General features: G+C 34.8%; 1 protein-coding gene and 1 pseudogene across 4 annotated transcripts in view; one reads left to right on the forward strand and one right to left on the reverse strand.

Moving 5' to 3' along the window:
• MCU (mitochondrial calcium uniporter) overlaps nucleotides 1–20,543 on the reverse strand; it is a 199,191-nt gene that overhangs the window by 82,870 nt on the left and 95,778 nt on the right. The window lies entirely within an intron of this gene.
• Nucleotides 1,262–1,941, forward strand: LOC135321883 (glycoprotein endo-alpha-1,2-mannosidase-like; annotated as a pseudogene).

Raw genomic sequence — 20,543 nt, forward strand, 5'->3', positions numbered from 1 at the left:
ATCTGAATTGCCAGCATCACTACTCTTGTGTTTTAGGGCCATTATTAAGTAAAATAATGGTTACTTGAACACAAGCTCTGTGGTACTGAGACAGTCCATCTGATAACCTATATGGCTACTAAACGACTAATAGGTGAGATATACTGGACAAAGGGATGATTTACGTTTGGGGTGGGACAGAGCATGATGGCAAGCACACTACTCAGAACAGCTGCAGTTTAAAACTTATGAATTGTTTATTTCTGGAATCTCCCTTTAATTTATTCCAACGACAGTTGACCAGGGTAACTGAAATTTCAGAAAGCAAAACTGCAGATAAGGGAGGCTGCTGTAAAAGAAAGTTAAGAAAGTAGATTCTAAGAGTTCTCATCACAAAGAGAAATTTTTTTCTCCTTTTCTTTTTATTGTATCTAAATGAAATGATGGATGTTAACTGAACCTATTTTGGTAATCACTTCACAATAAATGTAAATCAAACTGTACATCATACTGTACACCTCAGATTTACACAGTGATGCATGTCAATTATTTCTCAATAAAACTAGAAAAAAAATCTACCATTGTTAACTGAAAGCACTCACATTTATTTAAACCATATTCGAAATACAGTACTAAGATCAAGAGGCAGATCAAGCTCCAGAATTCCAAAAAGCTGTCTCAGTGATAAAAGAAACAAAGTTAAGTTACACTATCTACTATACTTTCCCGTAGCCTTTAAAATTTTTCACAAGGCCAAAAGGAAAAAGTACAATATTCTAAAAACCATCAGGTGTTGATGGCCAATGGCAGCTGGAAGGTGAACTTCAAGATTTTCTGATGTTTGTACTTTTGTTGTTGTTTTAAAGAATGCTAAGAGTAATGGAGGTGCGGAGCCATAGGGATGGACTTGAGGAGAAGCAAATCATTTCTATTCAAAAATTATTTTTCTAAATGTTTCCCACTGGGTACCATTTCTTTACTGTCCTTTAACTTCCATCAAGAAAATCTATTTTGTCCCACCCCTCAGGTGCTTTTTGGAGGCAGGGCTTGTTGGTTCTCCATTGTGCTGAGGCTGCTGGCTTTTGCTTTATTCCTGGTCTCAATGACTCTGCTGGCAGAGTCCTTGCTGGTGGCCAGATTCCCAGACCCTGGACTGCTACATTCCATATATAGGAATTTTACTCCCTGGAGCTGTGCAGCTCAGAGCTTGAAGGACTGTATGAGTTGGTCCTTCCCAGAAATAAGCAGCTAAATAAACATTTATTATTTTGGAGTTTAAAGTATGTCATCACTGACGTTTCAAAAATAGACTTGCATCATTTTGTCACTGTCTATTCTATTTATTTTCTCTCTGATGATAGGTTTTAAAATGTGAATACCAAGTAAATATATAAAGATATATGAAATATTAAAAAAAAATAAGTATTTTCTACTTTTGGAGGTCCTTACGGACTTGATCTTCTTCTAGAACTCTGCTGATGAATTATTCATTTGGGAGAAAATTTTGACTCTCAAAAGAATGACAAAATCAACAGTGAAACAAATACCAAGAATTTTAAAAGCGTTGAGATTGATATGAAACCATCTAAAGCCTCTGAACCTTACCTGGAAGAACTGCCACCTCTGAATTAGTTATATGTATTTTATTACAGTTGGTACAGAAGTCCACAATTTGATGGAACCATCTAGTCTTGGAGCTTTGGGACCCTAGAATAGCCAGGAGACCCAGTCCCCCAGATGAGACTAGCTTCATCTTTTACTCTAAAAAGGCTCTCAGGGTCCTTCTGTCATAGAAATTCACATGAAATAAATGCACTTAGCTTCAATTAGTGTACTAGTACTAGCCTATCTTGGTACCCACCTGATTCAAATAATGTTAATGATGAACCTACTGATGATTTAGTACCAACTACTTTGGATAAAGCTCATAAATATAATCTGAAGCAGAAAAGAAAGGAATGAAATGTTCTTTTGTGAAGATAATACACAAGGTAGTGAAGACTTACACACTAAATTTCTTACGTGTCAAAGTGCTGTTAAATAACCATGTGAATTTAAGTATCTATAAGTAGTTAAAAAAATAAACTGCTCCTCAGGAAGAAAGGAAGGGAGGAAGGACAGAAGGAAGGAATCTATTTTAACTAGTGAATAAGTAAAACCATAATATATCACTTTTGAAAATTTCTTAATACCTATACTACAGTGACTCTTCACCACGCATGGACAATTCCATGCTGGAACAGTATTATTTCTAAGAAAGTAAACCTAGGAGTGCATGGAACAAGGAAAATCTGGGGTCATTTTCCCTCAGGACTTGGGCTTCTATCTCTAACATAAATCAAACATCTAGCCTCAAAGTTATAAAAGACAAATGAGTAAAGAATGGAGGGAGGATTACAGGACTCCCTTATAACATGTGCCCAACTTTGACTGTTACTTCTCTCAAAGCACCTTGTCTACCACATCTGGCATGTGACTGTCAGGTAACACATGCTGGTCTACATACTGACTACACAAAACTTGCATGCCATGAAGAACTGGGAGTACAAGCAGCCCAACAGATTTTCTTCTCATAAACAAGTTTGAAAGCATGAATAAAATCACAGTATTGCTCAAGTAAAACAATTCTTGTTTCACTAGAACACCATACTGAGAAGCAAGAGAAAATTCTTCCCCTGAGCCACTCACCAAATTAGGAATTCATAGAGAAGAATATTTTCCCCACAAACCTGCTCTCTCTCTCTTGTATTCCTTCTCTCAGAAAATGGTACTATCAGGTACTACAAACTTGGCCATCATTCTTAACTCTTTCCTCCCACCTTCCTTCCTTCAGCCACCAAAATCTGTGGATTCTAGCTCTTAAATAGCTGTTAAACCCATCTGTTCCTATATCTCCAAGACTGGACTGCACCAATCCAGTTCTCCTTGTTCTCCTTTCTATCCTCCACAATATAACCAACATTGTCTTCCTAAAATGCTAATCTTTTCATGTCACTCTCTTGCTTAAAACCCGTTACATTAGCTTTAAGAATTTTTAAAAATGTAAATACTTAAGGATAGAAACAAAAGCAATAACAAATTTCCAAGAGTCAGGTGTCATGAGTATATACTTGGGAAAAGGCCAAAAGAAAACATATAGATTGAACAGCAGTGGAGCCAGGCTGTGATTAAAACCAATTATAAAATTAAAAGTGGCATAGACAAGGGATTAATTGTCAAAAAATACAAAACAGCTTATATAGCTCAATATCAAAAAATAAACAACCCAATGAAAAATGGGTAGAAGACCTAAACAGACCTTTCTCCAAAGACATAAAGATGGCCAACAGGCACATAAAAAAATGCTCAACATCACTAATTATTAGAGAAATGCAAATCAAAACTACAATGAGATATCACCTCACACCAGTCAGAATGGCCATCATCAAAAAGTCTACAAATAATAAATGCTGGAGAGGGTGTGGAGAAAAGGGAACCTTCCTACACTGCTGCGATATAAATTGGTGTAGCCACTATGGAGAACAGTATGAAAGTTCCTTAAAAAACTGACAATAGAATTACCATATCATCCAGCAATCCCACTCTTGGGCATATATTTGGAAAAGACAAAAAGTCTAATTCAAAAAGATATGTGTATATGCACCACAATGTTCATAGCAGCACTATTTACAATATCCAAGACATGGAAGCAACCTAAATGCCCACTGACAGATGAATGGATAAAACACATGTGGTATATATATGTGTGGTATACACACACACACACCTGTACACACAGTGGAATATTATTCACCCATAAAAAAGAATGAAGTAATGCCATTTGCAGCAACATGGATGGGCCCAGAGATTATTATACTAAGTGAAGTAAGTCAGACAAAGGAAGACAAATATTATATGATATCACTTGTATGCGGAATCTAAAAAATGATACAAATGAACTTATAGACTCACAAACATAGAAAACAAACTTATGTTTACCAAAGGGGAAAGTGTGGTAGGGAGGGATAAAGTAGGAGTTCGGGATTAACAGAAACACACTACTATGTATAAAACAGATAAACAACAACGACCCACTATATAGCATGGGAATCTATATTCAATACCTTGTAATAACCTATAATGAAAAAGAGTTTGAAAAATAAAAAATATATGTATATATCTCTGAATTACTTTGCTGTACATCTGAAACTAACACAACATTGTAAATCAAAATTGTAACAAAAAAAATTTTTTTTAACTTATGTAAGAAAAAACTAAAGATGGCATTAAAAACTTCAAAAAAATGAGTAAACTTCACTGTGGCACATTAAATTTAAAATATTACTTCACACAATAACTTATACTAGATTTTTCAATTCAATAAATATTTAACAGAGTTACTACTAAACGGAAGACTGGATTATCCACTTATTTCCAATAAGCCTCCATTCCAAAGACTTGTTACAATTCCCCCCAGAGCCCACCCACAAGACGGTATCTTTTCTGACTTTATTTAAAAATAGTTACAAAGTATTTATGGATGGAATAATATGATGTCTGAGATGAATTCAAAATAATTATGAGAAGGGAGCTAGCGAGGGAAGGGAAAGTTGTAACAAGACTGGCAAAATACTCATAGGCTGAAGCTGACTAATAGGTACACTGGGATTCATTGGTTAATTATACTACTCTCCTTACTCTGTGTAATTGTGAAAATTTTCTATAATAAGGAGTAAAACAAACCAAAAAAGAAAAATAATAAGCAAGAGTGACCCTACTGCTGAAACATGCTTTTTTTTTATTTGAAATGTTTCATACAGGATAGGGAGGTAGACTTCCATATTTCAGGCATCGCTCTGATATGATTTTGAACCACAACTGGAAAAGTTATTTTTTCAAATTCAATTGTGTAAAGACTTATACCAAAAATCAGAGAAAGTATAAGACAAGTATCAAATAAAGTTTATTTTCTTAGATAAGAGATTTTGCAACTGAGATATAGAAACCATACTTGCTTTAAGAGAACTTGAGTAGCACCATACTTCCATTCCTTTAATATAATAATATAAAATAGAAAAAATTTCTTAAAGTTAGTACCTATTTCACAAATACTTAAACTGAAATAGTCCTAGTCAATATTATAGGATAGACTGTAGGGCATTTTGTACTTACAATAATGACGTTTTTATAATGGGATCATGCTGTTCTTTTTATCTCTAAAACTACCCTTGGCATTGGTTATAATGCCCCAGATCAAGGTTTCTTAACTTTGGCACTACTGACATTTTGGGCCAGATAATTCTTTGTTGTCGGGGGCTATCCTGTGCTGTATGTTCAAAAGCATCTCTGGCCTCTAGCCACTGATGCCAGTAGCTCTGCCACCCCCAACCAGTTTTTGATAACCAAAAATAATGTCTCCAAACATTGTCAAGTATCTCTTGGTGTGGGGGAGGCAAAATCACCTCTTACTGAGAACCACTGCCCTACAGCAATTAGTATGATTTTTTTAGTTGCTTATTTAAAAAATACCTTGGCTTCATAAATGTACTTTCCTAATCTAAGACAATGAGATACCCTGGAATGTGTGTATATATTGCTATCATTACTTACAGGAACGGCTTCCTAGTCGCAGAATCATAGAAGCATCTTAATGATCTAGTTTGACGTTCTCAACATGGACCACAGCCCAGATCTGTGGCTGTATATTCAAGAGTTGAGGAATTCTCTACAAGAAGTTTTAAATTTTCTGCCCTTACCACTGATAATCTTTGAAAATGTGGATCATCTGAATGAACACTTTGTCATTAAGCATTGCCAGGATATTTGTGAGCCCACATTTGTGTTTATCAACACAGGAAGTCATCCATCACTATCCTAGGCTAATGGGAAAAGCAGAGAGGCAGGCAATACAGTTGAGCCAGTGAAGGAAAAATGATACCATGATGCACTAAATCAAAGATTTATAACAGTTTTAATAAAAATAACATGTTAGGAGAATTAAATTATCATCTTATACACTGTAGTCTAGTTAGCTTAATGCAAAAGAACATGCAGGGTAGCAAGGAATAACATATTCACATTGGAAGCAGTATTTCAGTTTCAGCAAACCAACTGTCATTCATTATGTTGATGTTGTTAATATGTTGGTTTTGGTCTTGTTTGCACTTCACTTGTTTTGGTTTTGTAGCTCTACATGAATGTAGCAGAGGGAACTTCTATTTAGCTTTATGTCTGCCCGCAGTAAAGTTGAGTATATAATTAAAAACCACAATATAGTTTAAATCAACAGCTGGAATATTTGTTCCTTTTAAAGGATCTGCACAGTACTCAAATTTGAAACTAATCTAGTCCAATGCCTTCATTACTCAGAAGAAACTATAGTCCAGTGGTATGAGTAACTTGTCCAAAATCACACACTTAATCAATGGCAAAGAAAGCATTACAACTTCAGGCCATCTCATGTACCAGCTGTTATTGTTTATTTCTTGCATCTCGTATAAACACCATACTTAAGTAAATACAATTGGAAGTTTTTTCTTTTCACATACCATATTCTAAATTGAACTTATAAACAGTGAAATAACTCAGTATTAGAGATACAGTGTAACAGAGGAGCAGTACATTGTTTTACATGTGTCTGCCCACAAAATAAGACTGGGCTAATCATTCTATTAAAACATAGAAAATAGTTACTCTTGATCATGAGAGGCCCCAAGATTCAACTCTCCAATCCCACACCTCCTAAGTCTTCGTGACACTTAAGAAGTTGCTTACATGTTGCACTTTTTGGTATGACTGTGAAACATTTAAAACAAGTTTTCTAGCAGTAAGGAATTCGTTACATTACCAATAGTATGTTCATATAAGAGAATACTTGAGTAAATTAGGTCATATAAAGCATTTAACACAAAGTTTGATATATTTATTCAGTGATACATATGTCAAATTTTGTGTTAAATGTTTTATATGACCTAATTGCATCTTCACAACAATCCTATAATCTTTCTCCATTTTACAAAAAAGGTTTATCTGCCAAGTCATGTAAATGTTAAGCCAAAAAGTTCCAAATCAAAAGTCTGCCAGAAATTGACACAACACTGTAAACTGACTGTACTTCAACTAACTAAATAACTGAAATTTTTAAAAAGCCCAAAAAACAAACAAAAAAGTGTGATTCCAAATTCTGAACTTAAGCTTCATGAAAAACTGCTATGTATTAAGATTCTGGTGTGTCACATGAAAAGATAATGTAATGCTATGTGATAAAACAGTTTAGAAGTAACATATACAGGAAAAGTCGGGAAGGTCTATACCAAACTGTTAAAGGTGAATATATTACTAGATTTTATTTTCACATATTTCTATTTTCTAATTTATCTGCAGTGAATAAACATCATTTGCTAAACAACAAACAGAATTCTTAATGATAAAAATCAAACAAGCTACAGACAGGCTGGGCAATCTAGTCATTCAGGGCAGTCTTAGCAACAAGTCCCCCATGCTGTAGTTATAAGCACTTAGGCTCCAAAGAGCTTAAAAATAAAAAATGTTCTTCTCCCTGTTTCTTACATTGGGTAGTCTCAGCAAGGATTTACTTATAAGTAAGCAAAAAGAAGAAAAGTGTAAGTCATTTTATAAACTTTTTCTCATATCAATGTTGAACATATTTCATGCGATAGTTTTTGAATACATGGTAGTTTTCATCAAGATTTCCAATGACATAATTCGAGAATTAGCAGGAAATTTAACAACCACATTAAACAGTAATCAGTTTCCAAAAAATACTGTATTTGTAAAACTTATTAGCTAATCATGTAAAGGGAATATTCCTTTCACTGTGCTTTTAAAATCTGTTTACTTCCAAAAGAAGCCTATGTTTCTTCAAAACAGAAGAGTCTTAGATAAACCTGTGATGATAGAAATAATTACCCTTCAATAGTTAATTTTAAGTCTTGGTTTTGAGGCAGCTAGGTAAGCAATCATACTGATAATAGAGGACAAAAAGATAGGCAATGATTAGGTCATGTAAAATAGCTACAGGATTATTGTGTGAATTTAATTAAACCTTTCTGCTCTGATCTACTTTTCATTTCACTTTTAGAAACAGAAAAAAGCTGCTATTAGACAATGTTAGCACTGTCTAACTGCTAGGATATAAAACTACGCAGATGCCTAAAACTTAAAAGTCAGCCAAGTTTTCCCTGAAACAAAAATCAAAGTTACTCAGAAAATACAAATATTAGCACTACAGTGCCTTCACCACACAGTTACAATAAATCAGGTCTTCCTTGCTTTACTAGTTTCCTATTGTCTCTGTAACAAATCTACACATTTAGTGATTTAAAACAACACATATTTATTCTCTCACAGTTCTGGATGTAACTGAGAACAAGTCTTGCTGGGCTAAACAAAGTCAAGGCTTCAGCAGAGGTAGTTCCCTCTAGAGGCGTTGAGATAAGAATGCATCCTTACCTTTTTTGCTTCTGGAGGCCTCCTGCCTTCCTTGGCTCATGACCCCTTCCTCACATCACTCCAAGCTCTTGCTTCCGTCATCACATCTCCTAATATTAACTTCCATCTCCTCTTTCCCTATTAGAAGGACCCTGGAGATTATATCAGATCCAACTATATATAAAAAATAATCTCCCCAAAGAGTTCAAGAGTAGCAAAGATGTGTGACTCAGCAGTGAGGTATGTTAACTACATCACTATCAAGTCTCCGGAACTAATGAAACTAAGTACTTCACTTTCTTCTAGATCATGGCCTAAAGTCTTTTCCTATTTGATAAAAAGAAACAGCAATAAAATGCAACCTCATGGGCTAATGTTATGAGCTAATCACACATACCCTGGATCCCAAAAATACTGCATTGCATTCCACATCCAATAAGGCCCAAGTACAAACAGTGATATATTTTCAGCTGAATAGGCATAATGGGAAACAGTGAACAATATACCCTCTGTGTTTGCTGCATGTTCTTCACTAGCTTGTAACATATATAGCATAAAAACCCTATTTTAAAAAAATTATTGCAACTTTTCCCATTTTAAACTATCCCAATATTACTACACTTTTGTATGAGTGTTAGATAAAGAAATTAATAGAGCATTATTATACACCTTACATATAGGTTTTATTATCTAAATTTGTAAATATGTTATAAGAAACTTTACTTTCAATCCATCTTCCCTTAAGCTAGCTACAGTTGAATTAGTGCTAAGACATGGCTTAAACTGAACGTGAATCCTCTGTGGCACCCCTGTGGCAACTACCTGCTATCCAGAGAAGGGGATACTATGAATTGAATAAGACTTCTTTAATCCTAGGATTTTAAAAGGCTCTCAGCCACATGCAAACTTTCCTAAATTAAATTAGGGAGAATTTACTTCTGTTCTTAACTGATAACTTACACCAGGTACACCAAAAAATTCTTACCACAAAACATGGAGAAATGCTGGATAAGAATATAACAAATGTCCTTTAAAATGCATAGTTGAGCACACAAGAAAATAAGAATCATCCCCATGGGTCTAAAAATGAATTGAGAAATGAAAACAGGAAACCTGGGGGAAGTTCCCTGGTCTGAGTAATCTACAAGCTTGAGTTGTGACATGTACCAGGCTGGACTACATCAAATTAAAAACTGCATCAAAGGACAAAATCAACAAAGTAAAAAGGCAGCCTATGGAATTGAAGAAAATATTTGCAAATCATATATCTGATAAGGGGTTAATATCCAGAACTCCTACACTCAATAACAACCACAGCAACAACAAAACAAACAAGTCAATTAAAAAACAGGCAAAGGACTTGAACATTTTGCTGAAGAAGATATACAAATGCCCAAAAAGCAGATGAAAAGATGCTGAATATCACTAATCGTTAGGGAAACGCAAATCAAAGCCACAATATCACCTCACACCCATTAGGATGGCTTCTATTAACAAAACAGAAATAATAAACATTGGCAAGGATGGGAAGAAATTAGAACCCTTGTGTATTGTTGATGGGACTGTAAAATGGTGCAGTTGCTATGGCAAACATCATATGGTTCCTCAAAAAACAGAACTACCATGTGATCCAGCAATCCCACTTCTGGGTATATATCCAAAAGAAATAAAAACTCAAAGAGATATTTGTACACCCACTTTCATAGTAGAATTAATCGCAACAGTCAAAAGATGGAAACAACCTAAGTTTCTGTCACAGATAAATGGATAAACAAAGAAAGTAGTACATACGTACAATGGAATATTGTTCAGTCTTAAAAAGGAAAGAAATTCTAACATATGCTACAACATGGATGAATCTGGAGGACATGAATCTGAGTAAAATAAGCCAGTCAACAAAAGACAAATACTGTATTATTCCACTTAAATGCAGTATGTAAAGAAGTCAAATTCATATGTATAGAAAGTAGAATGATGGTTGGTGGGGGCCAGCAGGAGGGAGGAATAGGAATTTGTTTAATAGGTATAAAGTTTCAGTTTTGCAAGACGAAAAATTTAAAGAATTTTGGATATTGGTTGCACAATGATGTAAATATACTTAACACTAGTGAGTTGTACATGTAAAAATTTAAAGATGATAAATTTTCTTTTATGTGTATATCACAATAATGACCAAAAAAAAAAAAAAAAAAAAAAAAACAAAAACCACCCACCAGGGGGCTGGAGATACAAATTTGAGCTATTAAAAGATACGGTTACAACTAAGATCTATAAAGCATAGTTGTTTAAGATAAAGACCAAAAAAAGAATTTGAAAAACTTGAAGTCTGTAAAAATTATAGGCATATTGGAACAAGTACTTAATACAATCTCTAGAAATGAAAAGTAGTAACTAAAATTTAAAATTCAAGTTTCAAATAGCACACAAGCCATAAAGATGGAAAAAAAATCAGTAAATCAGAAGTCAAGTATAGAAAAATCATCCGTGATGCAGCAGAAAGCAAGCAGAATGGTAGTTACCAGGGGCTGGGGTAAGAGCAATGGGAAGTTACTATCAGATGGTTACCGAGTTCCCGTTTGGGGTAATGAAAAAGTTCTGGAGATAGTGGTGATGGCTGCATAACTATGTGAAAGTGTTTAATGCCACTGAACTACTTAAAAATGGTACATTTTGCTATGTGTATTTTACCACAATAAAAAGAAACCCTGGGGGAAAATATGTAAGACTAATGTGACTAACACTACATGTCTTAACAAAATGGAATATCATCAAAAGGCTGAGCTGAAGTAATCTAGTAATCAATCTAAAATTCTCTATGCAACTGATCATTAAAGGATAAAGGACAACGAAAACATTTTCACAAAAACAAAGAATAAGAGAGCTTACTATAAACATACCCTAAGAGAAAAAACTACTAAAGGATGCACTTAAAAAAAAGAAGATTGAAGGGGGTGGGTACATCTCAGTGGTAGAGGGCATGCCTAGCATGCACAAGGTCCATGGTTCAATCCTCAGTACCTGCATTTGAAATAAATGAATAAACTTAATTACTTGCCCCCACCTTAAAAAAAAAAAAAAAAAAAAGAAGATTGAACCAAAAGGAAGGGAATGGTGAACAAAGATACTGGCAAAGATCAGGGTAAATCTAAAACAGGATTACATTAAAAACTAGTAATAATAACAATTAATATGTAAGAATAAAAAGTGGAATTAAAACTAGATAAAAAGAACATTTTGTATAATAGGGAATTATGGGAGTAAAAGTATACTAAGGTTTCTGGACTATATGAACAAAAGGTAGAGATACTGATTAGCTTTAGACTTTAAGTCAGGAATGCATGTTAAAATTGTAAGGGTAAATGTTAACAGAATATGTAAATAATGTACACCTTCTAAGCCCATGGAGGGGAAAACAAACATAAAGAAGGCATTTTCAGAAGAAAAAGCAAGAAAGAAGAAAAAATCATAGAAAAAGTAGGGTAATTAGAAAGCACAAAATAAATACAAATGGAGACAACTTCTAGAATGCCAAGTAGAGTTCTATGGACCATCTCCTCAGCAAAACGACTATAACTGGTGAAAATTAAAACCACCACCACCACCATTTAAAATCTCTGGAAATGAGAAAGATATCCTAAGTATCTTAAAGATACTTAGCAAATGAAGAGACATTTATTCAAGAAAACCTACTAGATGTCTGTAAGAATAGCAGAAGTCTGGCATTTGAGCCACAACCTCCCACCCCTCCCTAAGTTCAGCATGATGAAGTTCTACTCCATGTGAGAGCAACCAAGAATGCAGGGCTTCCTCTACTCCCAACTCCCAGTTAAGGGCCATGATATCTGCCTAGGATAGGGAGTCCACCTGCATTTCTTATACTTCCACATCTGTGTTGCAGAAGCTCTGTAACAGACAAGAACAGCTCAGAGGTCCGGGTTTCCCTGCTTCCACCCCGGCCGCTCCCCACCCCCCATTGCCCTCTTCTCATAGGACAGAAATTCTCCCACAGCAGACAAGCTAAGAACACTGAGATCCTAAATGCCCTTGCCCCAGCTTGCTCATAAGGTGAAGTTTCCACAACAGAAGAAGCCCAGAAAACTAAGCAGTAGTGTCATTCCAAGAGAAAGGGCCACTACTCTCACTCCCAGCTCCAGGGCAGTGGCAGAGGCTTAGTCCAGGCAGAGGACATAGGAGAGAAAGTGCTAAAGTGATCCCCAAGGGAAATGATTTTATTTGAAACACAGTGTGGGAAAGTTCAAGCCTGAGGGCACTATAGAAGATAAGAGAGATGTGGTAGTAAGCAATTAAGAAATTGGTAGCTCTCTGAGAGTAACAAGACAGCCATAGAATAGCTAGAATTTTACCAGGGAGAACCAAAGAAAGAGATAGCTAGGAAGAGTCCTCCTGGGTTCAAAACAAAGGCTGGCTGCAAAACTACCCCTGCAGTGAGACCCAAAGCTACAGAGGCAGACAGCTTAACAGAGAAAAGAGACAGCCACAGAGCCCTGCTAAAACCACCGTCTTCCTAGGATGATTCTGTGCACGCCAAAGACTCTGACTTCTGAGGAACAATATCAGAAGCTACTCACTACAGGGAAAATACACTTCACTAAAATGGTCCAGCCAAGTCACTAAACAAGCAAATAACATCCAAGTCGATGAGTGTGTGGGAAGTGGGGGTGGAATCAACATCCTCAGTTATTACAATGTTATCTAAAACGTTCAGTTTTTGACAAAAAAAAATTATGAGACACTCAAAGAAACATAAAAGCATGATCCTTACACAGGAAAAAGAGCAAGCAACAGAAATTGCCTTTGAAAAAGTTCAATTGTTGGACTTAGCAGGCAAAGACTTCAAAACAACCACTGCAAATATGTTCAAAGAAAGAAAACAACGCTTTAGAAAGTAAAGGAAGTTATGATAATTTCTCATCAAATAGAGATGTAAGATATAGAAATTATTTTAAAGAGTGGAAATTCAGGAGTTGAGAAGTACAATAACTGAGAAGAAAAATTCATTACAGGGACTGTACAGTAAATATGAATTAGCAGAAGAATCAGGAAACTTAAAGATGGATAAACAGTATGCAATTTGAGAAACAGTGAGAAAAAAGATTGAACACATATGAAGAGTCTCAGAGAAAAGTGGAAAGCCATAAAGCACAGCAACGTGTATAATGAGAGTAGGGAAGAAAACCTTATTCATAGAAGTAGAGAAAGGAAGAAAAAAGATATTCAAATAAATAATGGTTAGAAACTTCCCAAATTTGATTAAAACAATCTACATTTCCAAGAAGCTCAACAAACTCCATGCAGGAAAACACAAAGAGGTATCATACATATACGAGACATAGCATAGTAAAAATGTTCAAAGCAACAAGAGAAAAACAACTTCTCACTCACAAAGAAATCCCCAAAAGATTAACAATAGAATTCTCATCAGAAATAAAGAAGGTTAGAAGGCAGTAGGAGGACATTTGCAAAGTGCTGAAACCCAAAAAAACCTGTCAACCAAGAATCTTATATTCAGTAAATCCATCTTCCAAAATAAGAAAGATAAAGATATTCCCAGATAAACAAAAACTGAAAAAATTCACTGCTAGCAGATCTGCCTTACAAGAAATAGTAAAGGAAATTATTCAGGCTGAAAGCACATGATCCCCGAAATAATTCAAATCCACATTAAAAAAAAAATCAAAGAGCTTCAGTAAACATAATTTTGTAGTTATAAAATATAGTGTGTGTATTTCTTCACCTCTCTTAACTATTTAAAAAGCAACTGTATAAAACAAAATGTATATAACCTGAAACTAACATTGTAAATCAACTACACGTCAATAAAAATTTTTTAAAAAGAGGAAGAGAGGCACTCAGGTTATATTAAGAATTGGCATTCAAACAAATAAGATGTAATTACACAAAGAAATGAATAGGAGGTGAAAGGCAGAATATACAAAAATTCTCACACTTGGTTGGAAACCAAGAAGAACAAAACCAAAAATAGTGATTTTGAATGAAGAATGAGAAGAGGATGAGGAACTTTGGCTTCTCCTGTTGGTATCTCATGACTCTGGAAGAAGTGAGATTGTATCATCCTTAACAAACAGATTGCTTCTGATACAAGAACCAGAATTAAAATGGTGCTCAGGTGCCTAGAGAAATGGCTTGAAGTGAAGGTTCAGGCTTCACTACAGAATTACAAAAAGGAGAGAAAAATAGGCTGAGTGAAGTGAGAAAATAGGGCTGATCAAGTTATGCCTGAAGAGACTCCCCAATTCCAAAAGAACCATCGTGCGAAGAAATATGTTTGCAATGAAGCTAATTTGCAGTTAGAGGCTCAAGGAAAAGGCATAAAACAAAAATCTGTGTCAGTACTAATGACCAGATAAAGACCTGAGTCAACAGTCATAGTACAATCCTGCAAAATTCTGTGGTTTCATGCATTTCTCATCTCTTTCGCCACCGGCCTCTTCCAAAGGTCTACAGCTCACAGGTCAAATACAGCCTACCTCTTGTTTTTGCAGTCCTTGAGAGCAAAGAATCGTTTTTATATTTTTAAATGGCTGGAGAAAAATCAAAACAAGGATAACATTTTGTGACTCATGAAAAATATATGAAATTCAAATTTCAGTGTCCATAAATTTAGTTTTATTGGAACACACACCAAAAAACCCAAAATGTATATAATTGTATTGTTGAACCTGTAACATTTAGGAATGTAATATATGTGACAATTACAGCATAAAATAAGTAAATAGGAGCAAACTTGTACTGGAGTAAGAAAATGGCACCAAAAAGTTACCTGGATTCACAGAAACAAACGAAGACAACAATAGTAAATAGGAAGGTTTGGGGGAAGGTATAACTCTGTGGTAGAGTACATGCTTACCATACATAAGGTCCTGGGTTCAATCCCCCGTAGCTCCATTAAAATAAATAAGTAAATAAACCTAAATTAACCCCCTAAATGCTAAAATAAACTTTTTTTTAAGTTTAATATAAGAAACTTTATAAAAATATACTTGCTCTCCATTCTTCTGTTTCTTTAAAAGGCACAAATTTATATAAAGTAATTATTATAACACCATTAGGTTTTTAACATATATAGATATAGAATACAGAAGGAAAATTGTTTAATTTGGAAACCCCTGAAGGTCTAAACCAAAGTAAGCCATTAAAATAGTTTTAAAAAACATAAAATAATCTGAATTTCAAATAAATACTTTTTAATACAAAATCTAAAACTAATCTGTAATGACAGAAGCAGGTTAATGGTAGCCTAAGGTCAGAAGTTGAAGGAAAGAAATTAACTGCAAAGAGGCACAAGGGAACTTTTGGAATGATGAAAATATTCTATGTGATTGTGGGAGTGGTTACATGGATGTATATTCTTGTCAAGACTCAGTAATTGTAAACTTAGTTCATTGCGTGGTAAATTATACCTCAATAAAACTGATTTAAAAAGGAATAGAAGACATCGAATCAAGGCCAGGCCTTTTACAACAGTTCCTCCCACAAGAACAATCTCTTGAGTATCACTTTCACATCTATTGGTCTTCGCAAAAATGCTTGAGGAGCATATTAAATAAAAATGACTAAAGAATTATTAATCATAGAAGTTCATTTTGAAGAACCACAGAATGTTAAACAACTTGATTTTCAATCATAATTGATAAACAAGTGTCATAAATATATGAGAAGGCCATGAAGAAGTGTCCTACCAATTTTACAGAGAGAGAATCAAAAGTACTGGGAAATGGATTATAATTCTGAATTTCCGTTTTTAATGCCCTAGGCACAAAATTCTGAAATCTTCTAAAAGTACATTTGCAAAAAGAAAATTATTTTTTAAATTATTTAAGATTGAAAAGTACTCAAGAGTTTTAGGAGTCCAAGCAGCCCTATGCTACAGATTTCTAGTTTATGACTTCAGTTATCTAAAAGTCATGATTAATGCAAGTCTTCTGCTTCTTGCATATTTTGTACCTAGCAAAACAGAAAGATTATTTAAAAAAAAAAACTCATATTTGAACTTCAGAGGCTGTGGTAAGCTTTGACTGTACCATAAATTAGTAATGCTAATTAATGGCTGAGACTGGGTTTAATCTATCTGACATCCAAGAAAATATAGTCTTATTGTACTTTTCCTATTAAATATAAAAAATTTTTAAAGGGAAAAGAACCACACAAAAGGTACTTTTAATTTCAAAAGTACCTTCTCTTAATTTTATTCCAAGAAATGAAAAATAATATATTAGATTGCTTTTATGCTGGGAAGTTTTAGAGCTTCTATAACTCACTAATGAGAAAAAAAGATTACTTATTCTTGGAGATATTTGCCTCTGATATCTGCAATAGAAAGCCCTACACTAGGTTATTAAAATAATCTTTGGGGTTGGAAGGGATAGACTGGGAGTTCAAAATTTGTAGATACTGACAGTCATATGTAGAATAGATAAACAAGATTATACTGTATAGCACAGGGAAATATATACAAGATCTTGTGGTAGCTCACAGCAAAAAAAAATGTGACAATGGATATATGTATGTTCATGTATAACTGAAAAATTGTGCTCTACACTGGAATTTGACACAACATTGTGAAATGACTGTAACTCAATAAAAAAAAAAAAGTTTAAAAAAAAAATCCTTGAAACATAAGACATGTCCCAGGGAAAAATAACTTTCCAGGAGGAGCTGGCATAAAACAAACCACAGGGTAATAAACTTTTCCCTCCCTCCTACTCAATACCCTCTCCAATCATCTCTCATCTTTTACCGTACCTCTAATGAAACCATTTGCAGTCTCTTGCAACATTTTATAGATAAATTGTTTTAGTTAATACATTTATAAACTATCAGATAGCCAACTATACTATATTATCAACAACTGAAATTTTATAGACTGATTTTACTTGGGCAAAGCACAATATTTTCATTAAGACCTTTGTCCTCTATGCCCTAATAGCTAATTGTTCCTAAAGGCAAAAATCACATCAATATAAGTCTCACGTTTATCCCATTCTACAGCTTTGTGGTCATTAACTAATCTATATTGTGGTTACTAGTCAAAGTATTTATAGTGAACTTGTGCTATACAGAAATTCAGACAACCCAGATAAACCCCTTTCTCTTCAGATAGCCAAAAAGTAACATAAATCAACTTTGAACTTCATGGCAATTATATTTCTTAGTTACTCTGAGTAGACTGTGCTCCATTTTTCAATTAGAAATATTAAAAATCTAACCCCAAATCTACTTAGGGGAATGCAAACCACTTAAATTCAACTTACAATCATTCCCTACCTACTGCATACTCTTCCTCATGAAAAAGTATAATTTCCTGCTTAAACATTTTATAGTTTAAGCAGTGTATGTAAGAACTCTTAGTCCAGTTGGTGAACAGAAAATATTTGGACATATGCGCTATAGCATGTTATGCTACCTTTCAGCTACCAGACCAAGCAGACTCATCTTTCAAAATAACTAGAATTCCTAGCTACGTAATACATTAAATTGCTGTATTACCACAAGGAAAAAAAACCATGTCTACATGTAAATTCCACTCTTAATCAGCAACCTTCTCCCTTGGATTGTTTTAATATGCTGCAGTAACAAGTTCCTTCCGTGGCCACACTTATACTGTCCATTAAAATGAATAATGGACTATTTGGCAAGCCAAAAACTGGCTCAGTCACTACAACGTAACAAAGGAAGAGAAAGTAAACTTCAATAGACTTCTACAATTCCCTGATTCCTTAAATCATTTAGTGGAAGTGAAAGCCACAAGGCAGGGAAAGGCAAAAATACATGGCCAGTCAACATTATGTATATGTGGAATGGATGCCAAAGGGAAACAAGATTGCTCTTAAAAACAGAAAAATACAACAGTTTAACCTCATCATACTGATGCTAAATGGTTACTTTCAGGGAAGGAAATTAAGATTTTAGGTTAACTGTCTACAAGGTTCTTTTATTTTGTGTATGTATGAGGCAGAAAGTATTATTAGTATTACCTTACCTCTCTCAAGACTTTCTGTATTCTTCTATCTCAGAATGTTATGACCCAGTTATCTAAACCAAAAACTTTATCACCTGAATTATATATAAAGATACCTAAACAAAAGTAACAGCCTTTTCACTGTCTCTACCTCCAGTCTTATTCTCCCTCAAGATAGCTAAGAATGGTCTATCTAAAGTGAAATCTGATCATGTCACCACCCCCACCCTGACTCAGTTTCAAATTCTTCAATGTCATGCAACTGCCTATAGGATAAACCCAAGCTCTGAAGCATAGTATGTGAAGTCTCTCCTCATTTCTGTCTCCCCCCAATTCCACCACCACATACTGTATCGTGAACTTCTGGTTCCTTAAAAATAAATAATAAACAAATTACCCATGCTATTTCACACTTCCATATACAGTATACTCATAAAGCTCCCCTTAACTCAAATGCTTATGCCCCACTGAGCCCTATCAAGCAGTCACCTCTCCATGTCTCCTTCACCCAATTCAAGACTCAGCTGCTTGCCTCCTGGAAGTTTTCCCTGGACCCCTAAACTGAGTGTTAGGTGCTCAACTTCTATTCTTTCATAGTTCCTTGGTGTAGTAGGCAAAATAATGTCCCCCATATATGTTCACACTTTAATCCTGATAAATCCATGAATATGTGGCAAAAAGGACCTTATAGATGTGGTTAAGGACTTTTGAGATAAGGATTTAAAATCATCATCCAGAATTATCCAGGTGGGCTCAATCTAATTACGAGTCCTTAAAATCCAGCTCCAGAGACTCAGAGATGGCAGTATAAGAAGAACCAGGTTCCTGTTGCTGCTGGCTTTGAAGATGGAGCAAGAGATTATGTGCAAAGAATATGGGTGGATTCTAAAAACTAGAAAAGGCAAGGAAATGAATTCTCCTGTAAAGTGTCCAGAAAGGAACATAGCTCTACTGACATCCTGATTTCAGCACAGTGAGATCCATATCAGATTTCTGACCTACAGCACTGCAAGCTAATAAATTTATTTTTATTCTTTTAAGCCACTAAGTTTATGGTAATTTGTTACCACAGCAATAAAAAATTAATACACTTGAAGACTTCTTCTATTACTGTCTGTATCTGCTTAAGGGTGGGAACTCTATCTTACTCAAAATTGTAATCTCAGTACCTAGCACAGCTCCTGTCTATAGAGATGCTCAATAGTATTTTAGAACTGATACATATTCATAATTTAATTCCAAAGAGCCTATTATTATAATTAAAACATTTTTCTTCAATTCAGAATCTTGATTGGCAATATGAATTGCTTTCATTCCTCATCAGTCATTCCAGGCACAGAGGTTTATTAATACTTGTTTACTTCTTCTGACTTGTCTCCTACTGACAGGATAAGTACTCACTTAGTATGATGCAGTCTTCCCATGCACATATGTAGCTTTTTTTATCCTGTTTCTTTGACATATCAGATATATGTATTTAATCAAATATATTGACATTAGGAACATATTTTTAGTTCTACCAATCCCAAGACCCATTAAGAACCACAGCTGACCTTTAAGACAACATAGGACTGAACTGCACAGGTCCACATATATACGGACTTTTTTCAATAATAAATACTATAGTACTACATTATCCACAGTTATTTGAATCTGAGGGTGCAGAACTGCAGATATAGAATTGCGTATATGGAAGGCTGACTACAGGTCATACGGGAATTTTGGCTGCACGTAGGATCGGCACTCCTAACCCCTGCTTGTTCAAGGGTCAACTGTATTTTATTTATCCATAGTTTTTTTAAATTTAGGTCTCCTGAGTAACTGACAAAATTAATTAGTCAGTTCAAACTGGAAGTTCTCTCATGAATCAAGGTTTTAGAAACATTCAGAAGGTACAAAGTGCCATTTCATAATGCTCTAAAACTGACATTACTTTCCCCTCTTCAGAGGCATGGTCAATGCTATAGTTCACAGTGATATCAGCTAACACTTTTGAGGCCATAATATGTGCTCATCTCTGTGGTAATTAAGTGTTTCACAAGCGTTCTTAATCTTTACAATGACCCTAGATGGTGTGATTCTATTACCCCAGTGGGGTGGGGATGGGGAACTCAGAGAGGTTAAGTACCTTGCC

Source organism: Camelus dromedarius, chromosome 8 (assembly GCF_036321535.1).
Source record: "Camelus dromedarius isolate mCamDro1 chromosome 8, mCamDro1.pat, whole genome shotgun sequence".
Classification (NCBI taxonomy): Eukaryota; Metazoa; Chordata; class Mammalia; order Artiodactyla; family Camelidae; genus Camelus; species Camelus dromedarius.